At 40.1% G+C, this 11,980-nt stretch overlaps 1 pseudogene across 1 annotated transcript; it reads left to right on the top strand.

The window, feature by feature from the left end:
* The first annotated feature begins 7,158 nt into the window (after positions 1-7,158).
* LOC105543392 lies at positions 7,159-8,686 on the top strand (annotated as a pseudogene). Its single transcript, XR_001006614.1, has one exon. The product of XR_001006614.1 is annotated as a cold shock domain-containing protein E1 pseudogene (transcript).
* Positions 8,687-11,980: the final 3,294 nt, after the last annotated feature.

Here is an 11,980-nt window from a genome sequence, read left to right as displayed (position 1 = left end):
CCTCTTGGTGAATTGACCTCTTTATCATCATATAATGACCTCTTTTGTCTCTTTTTACAGTCTTTAATGTGTAGTTTTTTACCTAATATAACTACTCTTGCTCTTTTTTGTTTGTTTGTTTCCAGTTGCATGGAATATCATTTTCCACCCCTTTACTTTCAGTTTAAGTGTGTCTTTATAGGTGAAATGGGCTTCTTTTAGGCAGCATATGGTTGGGTCTTGTTTCTTTATCCATTCAACCACTCTATGCCTTTTAATGGGAGAATTGAGTTCACTTACATTCAGTGTTATTATTAATAAGTAAGGACTTACTACTGCTATTTTGTTGCTTCTTTTCTGGTTGCTTTGTAACTCCTTTCTTCCTTTCTCATCATCTTCCTTTGGGGTTAAGTAATTGCCTCTGGTAGTATGTTTTAATTTATTGTTTTTTAATTTTAGTGAATCTATTATAGGTTTTTGCATTGTAGTTACTGTGAGGCTTACAAAAAACATCTCATCGAAATAAGTTATTTTAAAGAGATGACAACTGGTCTTAGATCACAAAGAATAGAACAGATATATATATATACACATTGAGACAATTCAAGTGATCCTCCTGCCTCAATCTCCAGAGTAGTTAGGACTACAGGTGTGTGCCAGGATGCCTGGCTAATTTTAATTTTTATAGAGATGTGGTTTCATTATGTTGACCAGGCTGGTCTCAAACACCTGGCCTCAAACAATCCTCCTATCTCAGCCTCCCAAAGTGCTAGGATTACAAGCATACACCACTGCATCCAGCCTCAATTTATATATTTTTATGTTACCTGTCTCTTAACATGTTTCTATAGGTATTATTGTTTTTGATAGATTGATGGGGGACTTCATACTACTGTTATGAGTGTATTATACATCAAAATTATAGTATTAGACTATTCTGGGTTTGTCTATGTACTTAATTTTACCAGTAGGTTTTATATTTTCAAATGTTTGTGGTTTTTAAAAAAATATTAGTGTTTTTTTCTTTCAGATTAAAGAACTTCCTTTAGCATTTCTCGTAAGATGGGTCTGGTGGTGATGAATTCTCTGTTTTTGTTTGTCTGGGAAAGCCTATCTCTCCTTTATATTTCGAGGATACTTTGCTGAATACAGTATTCTTAAATGACCTTTTTTTGTTGTTTTTTTTTTCTTTCAGGATTCCCTCCTGGATTGTATGGTTTCTGTTGAGAAGTCTGTTGCCAGATGAATTGACACTCCTTTATATGTTATCTACTTGTTTTCTCATGCTGCTTTTAGAATTTTCTATTTGTTCTTGATCTTTGAAAATTTGATTATTATATGCCCTGGATTAGTCTTATTTGGATCAAATCTGTTTGGTGTTCTTTGACCTTCTTATACCTGGATATGTATATCTTCCTCAAGTTTTGGGAATTTTTTTCCTGTTATTACATCTCTAAATAAGCTTTCTATCCCTTGCTGTTGCTCAGCTCCCTCTTGAACACCAATAGTTCTTAGATTTGGCCTTTTGAGGTAATTTTCTATATTTTGTAGGTAACCTTACATAACATTTTTGTTACTAAACATTATGTTTGTGAGATTCATCCATATTGTGTGTAGTTGCAGTTTCTTGACTCTTGGTTTTATTGTTCTACAGTAACCTGTTGTTTAAATATGTGATTTATCTATCCATTCTACTGAAGAGGACATTTGGGTTGGTTTGGTTTGTGAGCATGTGCATAGTGTTTCTGTGAACATTCTTGCACATGCCAGATCTTATTTTAAAAGACTGATGCAGGGTTTCCCATCATTGGACTAGCCCTCTTTATGAGGAAGATGGTTCACTCCCAAGATTAACATTTTTGGAGTTATGATACCCCATTTTTATTTCATTAGAGCACCTACTCCTCCCAAAATGATGTATAGCATAAATCTTTCTTGATACAAATTTACCTAGTTTAAGGGCATGGCAATGTCATCAGCATCTACTCATCTCTGTGTGACCACAGCACCTTGTCCAGTGCTCTGCACAAAGAAAGTGTTTATAACACTTGCTTAGTTGAATTGTTTCAGAACAAGCCCCCACATCTCCACCACCTCCACAAGTCCCACCTCTCTTCATCTTCCCCAAGCAAAATACCATAGCTCTCTTAACCATTTCTTACAGCAATGGTACTCAATTCTTTTGTTCTAGTATTTCCAGGGTAAAATAATTTTTGAAAACTCTACACCCATCCACATTTTCAAGCTGACATCTTTACATCATTTAAATAAATGTAAAGAGTGAAATTTCTACCATCTTATAAATTGTTTAAATATTTTATTTAAAAAAAAACAATGAAACTGCATGTTTGGCTCACACAATTTACAGAAAAGGTCAACCATATAACATAATTGGCAAAGCTGTTGTCATTGTCAAATTAATTAGCAAATCAGGCTTACTTTCATATAACCATAGTTTTCTATTATGTTTTCTAAATTATTTCAAATACACATGTTAATACACATCCCTCAGCAAACATTACTTCTGAATTCTCATTCTAAGCTACATAGCTGCATGGATGGATGCATGGATGGATGGACGGATGGATGGATCGACAGATCGATGGATGGATGGATGGATGGAGACACAGAAATTCACCATGACTTTCTCACCTGAATGAAACAGTGCCACATCTTTAATATTTCCTCCCAAACCTTCTTTTCCTTTACTTTCCTGTGACTCTCTCTCAGGAGGGATGCATGTCTAAATTCTTTATTTGGTACCCGGAAGTCTTTTACAGTTCAGGGTAAAAATGCTACACAGGAAGATGCAGCATTGCAGGGAGAGCTGGTTTTCTTCTTTTCTAAACTGGGGGCAGAGAAAGGGGAGGTGGGAAGCTATGCTTGGAGCCAATTTGTCCCATGTTTTCTTTCTGAAAGCACATGAAGGGGAAAATGATTGGTGTTTTAAAGATGTTGGGTCACTTTACTTTCTCATGCTATTAGGCCAAGCTATGACCCTTAGTTTCATCTCCAGATAATCAGATATAAAAGGCCCACAGGAATCCAGAAGCTAGACAGAGCTCAGGTGTTCCAATCTCTCAAGAAAATGGGCAGTAAGAGATTTACTAATAGTATGTTTGCTCACCTGGCATTTGGAAAGTTCAAAATTCTCCCTCTTAATTATTCTATTTTGTTTGTTAATATTGTGATCAGGTATTTTCTATATTGTGGTAGAATCAGTACTATTATCATTCTTAATTATCTAACGATATTTATTTTGTTCATTACCTGAGGTCAAATTTTAATTCGGGTTGACTTTTCCCTGAAATTTAGCACAACAAACATCTTAGCTCATTTACCCCCCACAGCTCAAATAGTTTAAGCTCATGGAAGGCAAACTAATTTTAAAATAAGCAAGGGACTTGAAAGGCAAGCTTCTGTTGCAAAAAAAAAAAAAAAGAGGAAAGAAAAGAACAGAACATAATACATTATTAGTCAATTGGTATTTCTCTGACATCTGGTAACCCCTATTCTCCAGAACAGCTGCAAACTTGAAATAGCCCCAAAGGCCTCTGGGAGTGAGCAGTGGTTCACTTTGGGAAGATTCAACCTTCAAGGTTACAGAAGACGTGAGGCAACTGATTCTTTTTCTAGACAACAGCACACACCTAAGACAACAGGATCTCTGAAGGCTATAGAAGCCAATCCACAATAATGTCAAAACCCAGAATCTCAGGAGACCCAGGACAGGAGGAACTGAAAAAAGTGATGAAAAATGGCAACTGACCGACCAAAACAGAGGAGCCAGAGCAAAGCCTAGAAATGTTGATTTGGGAAAAAATAGACGTCCCAAGAGTGAAGAGAGGAGACTTATGGGAGCCTGGAAGACTACCAAGGATAAGTAGCCCCAGCCCAAAGAGAAGAGCAAACTGGAGACGCTCAATGTTAGCTACCCTTTCCTGAACACTTCAGGATGGCTGAACGCCTACACATGGTAATGAAGGAAGGGCCCTCATTCTAGTTAGATTCTTCTGGCTTTTAAGAACAGAGATCTCTGCATATCAGCTCCTTAGTCTTCCCTCAATTGACTTTATGTGCTTCACCACAGTGACTGCTTTCTCACAGCTTTGCTTACTTATAGACCATCATGGACTCTTCAGCCCTGACTTTATGTCACAGAGGTTTTGTTTAGGCTCAGCTTGCAAATATTTACCTCTTTCCATATTTGGCTTAAATTACTGAGCATCCTATTTGTCCAACTCAACTTTTTAAGCCAGACTGTAGGTCAACGATCATTGACCAGCTTGTGGACTGGCTACTTTTGAAACAGGTGCCCATTTTTATTCAATCAGTTGGGAAGAGAGTCACATGCTTCAAAGCATAGCTACCCTAGGCCTGCTCATCAGTGGAAATTGTGGCAAACAGATGTTACAAAATGTCTAGGGAGACCTTGAGCCACCTAGGAATATTAATTTAGTTTAGCATTCTCTGTTTGATAAAAGCAAGAAAATCTGATAAACTTCCAATAAAGATTTTACCTCTTAAAGGAATAACTTTCAATTACGTAAAAAGTTCACTTATTCTGAATACCATATAGAGAGGTTACTAGATATTCTCTTTCAGATGACATAGTAGACCCGTAGATATTTTTTCTTTAGCCTGAGGAGTTAAAGTGGCAGTTGTGATGTTACCATCAGTGAGTCTTCTGCTGAGTATAGCTCCTGTTTTTTTTTTTTTTTTTTTTTTTTAGACGGAGTCTTGCTCTGTCTCCCAGGCTGACAGGCACCCGCCAGCACGCTCAGCTAATTTTTTTGTATGTTTTTAGTAGAGATGGGGTTTCACTGTGTTAGCCAGGATGGTCTCAATCTCCTGATCTTGTGATCCACCCTCCTTGGCCTCCCAAAGTGCTGGGATTACAGGCATAGCTACCTTTTTTAACTGGAATGGTTCAGAGTATTCTTACTGATGCTCCTTAATCCATTTAACCCACAACTTCTCAAAACTACAGGAAACATGACTCATACATTTCTTGGGCCTTTCATGGAATTAAGTTTTGGCATTATGTGCAAGTACTGACTTTAAAAATTTTCGTATCACAGCTAAGAAATGTATATATTTGTCCCTGTGCAAAATGGCAAATAGATAGCTCTTCATTCCTACGACAATGATATCATGCTCTTACTAAAAACAGGGTCGTAGTCTAAAAGCCAATGAGAATGAAGTTGGTATAAACCATTATAATTGGACCGCATTTCTCCTGCCCCTCTGCCAAACCACATCCACTTATCCTTCCAAGCCCAGCCAAATCCCACCTTGTCTGTGAAATTCCTGAGATGATAATGATTAAAAGAACAAGGACAGGGAAAGGCAAGATCCTGGGAAATAGCTTGGGTGACTAAGAGAGGTTTCTATAGCCAATAATAAAGAGAGAGTGTAGGGAGAAAGGCATCAGGGAAGAGGCCTCAGCCAGTAGCTGGAACTGGCCACATGAGCAGCTTCAATGGTAGGGCCAGTTTTGGAAGCTCCAAAGAATGAAGAAAGGCAAATCTCACTTTCAGTACACTAAAACTGGTGGACACTGGGGACAGGGCAGAGACAGGAGATACTTGTCTAGAATACAAAATCAGAGTGGGAACAACAGAGGGAAGGATGGAATGCTGAGCCGTCATCCTGGCCAAGGGGCAAGGATGGGTAAATGCAGTGTTCAATGTTTGAAATGGGCTGGGCAGAGCTAATGGCAGGGATTATCTGAGCCTACCTTCTAAGTTTAGAGGAATAGGAGAGCAGAAAATTAAGGTATCAACTGATCTTTCTCTTCTCTGAACTCTTGGGAATTCTTAATGCATAGAAACATACAATTTAACACTAGCTTGTTCTCACCTTGTCTCTTAATCTAATATTTTTTAATTGCAAGGGCCAGAAACCTATTCAAACTAACTCAAGTTAAAAGGGATGTCAAATGGCAAGACTACAGCAAGGTCTCAGAGAGATTCAGGACATGCAAAACAAATAAGATCCAGGAAGGGAGAAAGCCAGGAATCTTGAAGACCAGCCACACTTCATTTCCCTCTCTGTTATGGATTGCCTATTTCTTTGCATAACTATTTCATCTAGATTTCCACTGTTCTTTACCTGGTCCATCTGTACTTCCATTTTCTCAAAACCCCAATGGTCCCATTATAGCTACCCAAACCTGACTTCATGACCTCTCATTCGAGCACCCATTACCAATTTGTTGAGTTTCTCTATTTCCTAAGTGTAAATTCCTTGTTAGGGGAATATAATTGACTTGACTTTTCTTTTCCATAAAGACTCCAAGGCATGGGTGGCTATCTGTGGGTGGGGTGTTCACCTCAAGTGATCTGGGGGATAAGGCAAGATAAGAACCCCTTGGTTCTCAACAATGATTGAAGGGAGGAGACCTCTGTGGATTATGAGTAAGGCATATGTGGACACATTTCTAGGACATATTCCCAATACGTTGTGAGATTCTGGAGGGGCTAGAATAGTGACATGTCTCGGGTACACGTGTAGTAGAAGCTCCCTTATTCAACCTCCACTTAGCTGACTCTCCAAATTTACTTATGATCTCCATTTCCTCTAGAAAACTTACTGCTCCATGCCCATGGCATAAAGAAGTCTCTCAGCTAGGAAGCCGCTCTGTGTCTACTTCTTCCCTTGAGTTATGAGCTTGCCAAGGATCAGCCATGTTTGTTGCCCTATGTCCTTACACCAGTAATAGTGTAAGGACATAGGGCAACAAACAATGTAATAGATAAATTTAGAGCATGTGAATTAAAAAACTGTTTCTACAAAAACTGATTTGAATGCTGTGAAAAGACACATAAAATTGAACCACACATACACAAAAACTTCACTCTCAAATTAGATGTGAGAAAGACAATCAAATAATGTAGGGGGAAATGTATGAAAAATCTGCAAGTCATCCACAGTCAGCTTGCATGAAAACTGTCTTTATGTTGTTGAGTCATTTGAAAGAAACCAAAACTGGAAATAATATTCACTATGGATATGATTTTTTCCAGAAAGATCACACAGAACTCTTATCAGCTGATCTAGAACCAAAGCACAGGTCTTAGCTTTTCATGAAAAACTGGCAAATGAATTTATATGTATATGTATTTATATGAATTTATATGTTTACATATTAACTTCAGGTATATGTACAATTAAAACGTTGGATTTACTGAAACAGCCAATCATGATAAGGAAAATTTTTTCCATTACAGTGAGTTCTCTGGTGATGTTGATAGCTTGGAACTGGGGGTCATGGTCGAGTATAGCTTGTCTAAAGGCAAAGGCAATAAAGTCAGTGCAGAAAAAGTAAACAAAACACACTCAGTGAATGGCATTACTGAGGAAGCTGATCCCACCACTTACTCTGGCAAAGTCATTCGCCCCCGAGGAGTGTTGATCCAACACAGACTGAGTACCGAGGAATGATTGAGATTGTGGAGGAGGGCGATAAGAAAGGTGATGTCTATTCATTTGATGTCATTGGGATGGCCAACAATAGCGATTGCCTGCAGAAAGGGGAAAGCATCAAGTTCCAATTGTGTGTCCTGGGCCAAAATGCACAAACTATGGCTTACAACATCACACCCCTGCATAGGGCCACAGTGGAATGTGTGAAAGATCAGTTTGGCTTCATTAACTATGAAGTAGGAGATAGCCAGAAGCTCTTTTTCTGTGTGAAAGAAGTTCAGGGTGGCATTGAGCTACAGGCAGGAGATGAGGTGGAGTTCTCAGTGATTCTTCATCAGCGCACTGGCAAGTGCAGCGCCTGTAATGTTTGGCGAGTCTATGAGGGCCCCAAGGCTGTTGCAGCTCCTCGACCTGATTGGTTGGTCAATTGTTTGAAGAACATCACTCTGGATGATGCCGGTGCTCCTCACCTAATGGTTCTTCATCAGCCAAGGGGACCAGATAACTCAATGGGGTTTGGTGCAGAAAGAAAGATCCGTCAAGCTGATGTCATTGACTAACCACATCCACAAAACATATCTTTAATCCACTATGATCAAGTTGGGGAGAATCTGGTGAAGGGTTCTGAATATCTCCCTCTTCATCCCTCCTGAATCCGGAATACTTATTCTATTGAGCTATTACACCAGTTTTAACACCTTCCTCGTGTTATGTTTAAAAAAATAAATAAATTTAAGAAAACCATTTTAAAATAATGCACAGTTCAGCCTGGAAAACTTAAGGCAGCGCCTTATAGTGTCAATTTTAGGAGCTTTATTTGGAGCATTTAACGCAACTGGTCATTGCAAAATCCACTTCGCCTGTGTAAGTGAAAAATATAGACTGTTACCTTGTTGGCCCTATGAAATTCTGCACTTTTCATTATATACTCTACCTTCATTAATTACTTCTGGCAAGACATTCTGCCTTAGCACTCAGTTGCATTCTTTTTCTTTTTCTTCCTGTTCATTATGCTTTAATTCTGAGGACCATATGAGGGTAGAATATATTATCTTTTAAAAATTACACAAATTTGTATAGGCAAACCATTTCTTAAAGTTGATGGCCAAATTTTAAAATGTTATTTTTTTATATCATTTATAATTTTGTCACAATCCACTTAAAGAAGTTTGTTTATATTTCAGTGAAAATTATCTTCCAGAGTAGGTTTTATTCTTGAGTTGGGGGGTAACTTTACTACAATTAGTAAGTATGGTACAGAATTTCATGCAAATGAGGAGTGCCAACAGTCTGATAATTTAAACATATTTAAACAAAAACAAAAAAAATGAATGCACAAACTTGCTGCTGTTTGGATCAATGCAGCTTCTAGGACCCTGTTTCTTTTACTGATTTAAAAACAAAACAAACAAAAAAAATAAAAATGTTGTGCCTGAAATGAATCTTGTTTTTTTTTTATAAGTAGCCACCTGGTTACTGTGTCCTGTAAAATACAGACACTTGACCCTTGGTGTAGCTTCTGTTCAACTTTATATCACGGGAATGGATGGGTCTGATTTCTTGGCCGTCTTCTTGAATTGGCCATAGACAGGGTCCCCGGCCAGTTGACTAAAGGCTTTGTCTAAGATGACAACGGTCAGCTCAGGGGATGTGGGAAGGGCGCTTTTATCTTCCCCCTTGTCCTTTGAGGTTTTGATCTCTGGGTAAAGAGGCCGTTTGTCTTTGTAAACACAAAACATTTTTGCTTTCTCCAGTTTTCTGTTAATGGTGAAATAATGGAAGCGAATAAAGTTTTACTGATTTTTGAGACACTTAAAAAAAAAAAACAAAAATGTTTTGGGTAGTTTTTTTGTTTGTTTGTTTGTTTGAGATGAAGCCTTGCTCTGTTGCCCAGGCTGGAGTGCAGTGGCAGGATCTCAGCTTACTGCAACCTCTGACTCCTGGGTACACAAATCTGCCTCAGTCTCCCGAGTAGCTGGGCCTACAGGCGCCCGGCACCATGCCCGGCTAATTTTTTGTATTTTTAATAGAGACAGGGTTTCACCGTATTAGCCAGGATGGTCTGGTAGTAGTCTTTTTTATTATCATTCTCTTCAGTAGCTGCCAGCCATCAGTGCAGTCAGATTAAGCAGGACTTCTACTGCAATTTTAATCCTTCCTGCCCCTCCCCACTCAGTAACTTGCTTAAGCACCGAATATGTAATAGGCACTAACAAACCCCTATTCCTTGACAACCCCAAAGGAGGTAAGCAGTTGAACAACAACAAACACCCTGTGCCCAAATAAGCTTCATGGCCCAATATTCCTCACCACTGAGCCAACTGTTAGTAATAATGAACTTGAGCCAGTTCACTGTTAATTCCAAGAAAGAAAATAATGTGATCTTTTGCTTTGAATTCATTGTCAAAATATTTGGCATGCTTTTAAATATCCCCCTAGACAGTAGGGAACCTGCCCTAAACATTGTCCTACCCCTAGAGATGGGGTCAGCGAAACAACAGAAAAAATGCAAAGTAATGATAGTGCATTCTTTGCCCTGCCATCCAGTGTAATGGGTAAGAGCACAGCTCTGGGGGCTGAGGCTCCTTGGCATTAACTTGCCACAAGACCTTGACAACTACTTACTCTTTCTGAGTCTCAGTTTCCTCTTCTGTCAAATGGGTTGTTGTAAGAACTAAATGTAAATGAAGTCATGGATGAAAGGCAAGATAAAGTTTTCTTTTCCTCTCACCCTCCTTTTTCCCTCCTCTAACCACCTGCCCACCAAGGAGATGGGGAGGGTGGAAAACACAATAAAGAGAAGAAACTGTCCCTCTAACAATGCCTGGAGTATCTACAGAGCAGTCAGCAATAACAAGAAAGAGGTATGTGTTATGTTTGCTGCACTCTGAAGAAGAGGAAGGGCCTAAAACCTCCTCAGCATCTCACTGTAAGGCCCAGAGCAAGAGTGCCTTGAAACTCTTCTCCAGAATGCAATCATTCATTCATTCATGCAGTGAGTGCCATCTAAGTGCCAGGCATTGATTCTGACACAGCAGTGAACAAAATAAAGTGTCTACTCTCATGGAGCTTACATGACATTCTAGTTGAAGAAAAAACTAAAAGGTTACCTGTGAAACCTATGCATGATACCTGTTACCTAATAAGTACTCAATAAACACCAGCTATTTTAATTATTATTGTCATTCTTACCAACCTGATTGCACAATCTAATTCAGGATGGTTAAAATATGTCCCTTGACTAATAGATAAACAGCTAGTTCCTACCCTAAAGCTGGATCCATCTTCCATTAGCTATCTCAGGAGCCAATCGGGGGACCCCAGTGCCCCTCCAAAGCACACAACTCCTTGTTTTAGGATTTTTTTCCTCCCTTACCTTCCTACCTGTTTTTGGAAATCGGCACCATTTCGCAGCTCTCCAGAGGTTAGGAATGGAAGCAGGGAAAGTCACAGCTGCAATGGTCTATTAAAATATGAATAACTGATGCCCCACCTCCCATCCTATTCAAGCAGTAAAAGACAGCCACCCTCTGCAAGGGTCTCCAGTTGTATGCACATGTATGAGCACAAGGAAGGGCCCGTCAACTGACAGAGACAGCAGGCTTATCTGGGATTGCCTATTTCGTGCCTAGCAGGTTTCCCCCTGGGGCCCACCCAGGTCACTCTCTTTAAAACTGGAACCCCCACACACTCATGCTGTTAGCCTGCTCTGTTTTTTAAAAATTACCTTCCAAGATGTAATTCACTTATTTATTATGTTTGTGCTTTATTTTCTCTTTCCTCCATGATAATGTTAGTTCTTATGAGGGCAAAGATGTCTGTCAATTAGAACAATGTCTGTAACATATTAGGCACTTGGTAAATATTTGTTCAAGGAATACATGAAAACCTCAGAGGAAAACGCTTTCTATCAATCCTGGTAGGGCTTTGTGGCACTTAACAAATGCTCCAAAAAGCCCTTTTCCCCGGCGACGGGGCCGAGGCAGCAACCTGAGAGCAATGCCCCCTCTGCTTTCTGGGATCTGGGCTGTGTTGCCTTCTTCTCTTGTTTCTATTCTTTTAATCGCTCCCTTCCTGGGTTTTATATTACACGCCCGGTCTTCCACCGTCATGATTACTGTAATAAACAAACTGAAGGGCTGAATGCATCTTTTTCTCCCCTTGCAGCATGAAGAGCAGTTCGCGGTATCCGGTAAATAGGAAGCACGAATATATAACGAAAATGGGATTTGAAAGCGCCACCTTCAGTTGTAAGATCTAAGGGTGGACTGTGCGAGCGGAGGCCGGCAGGGCTGCGGGCAGGGCCGCTTTCCGGGGCCTCCTTCGCCTAGACAAGCAGGGCAGAGGTCAGGACAAACGAGGGAAAAGGACGGGAGCACCAGCTCTCTCCTTCCCTCCAACCCCTACGTTAACTGGAAAGGGAGCGTGTTCTGGGCCTTTCCCGGCTAAAGCAGCAGTAGGCGACCGACGAGGGAGGCGGGTGGAGGGGTGACTGGGAGCCCACAACACGGACCCAGGCGGAGGACAGAGCGAAGGGCGACGGGGAGGGGCCCAGAGGGGCTGCCACGGGCAG

Source organism: Mandrillus leucophaeus, unplaced genomic scaffold, assembly GCF_000951045.1.
Source record: "Mandrillus leucophaeus isolate KB7577 unplaced genomic scaffold, Mleu.le_1.0 Scaffold281, whole genome shotgun sequence".
Lineage (NCBI taxonomy): Eukaryota > Metazoa > Chordata > Mammalia > Primates > Cercopithecidae > Mandrillus > Mandrillus leucophaeus.
The sequence above is the reverse complement of the archived record's forward strand: the minus strand, read 5'-3'. Positions and strand labels throughout refer to the sequence as shown.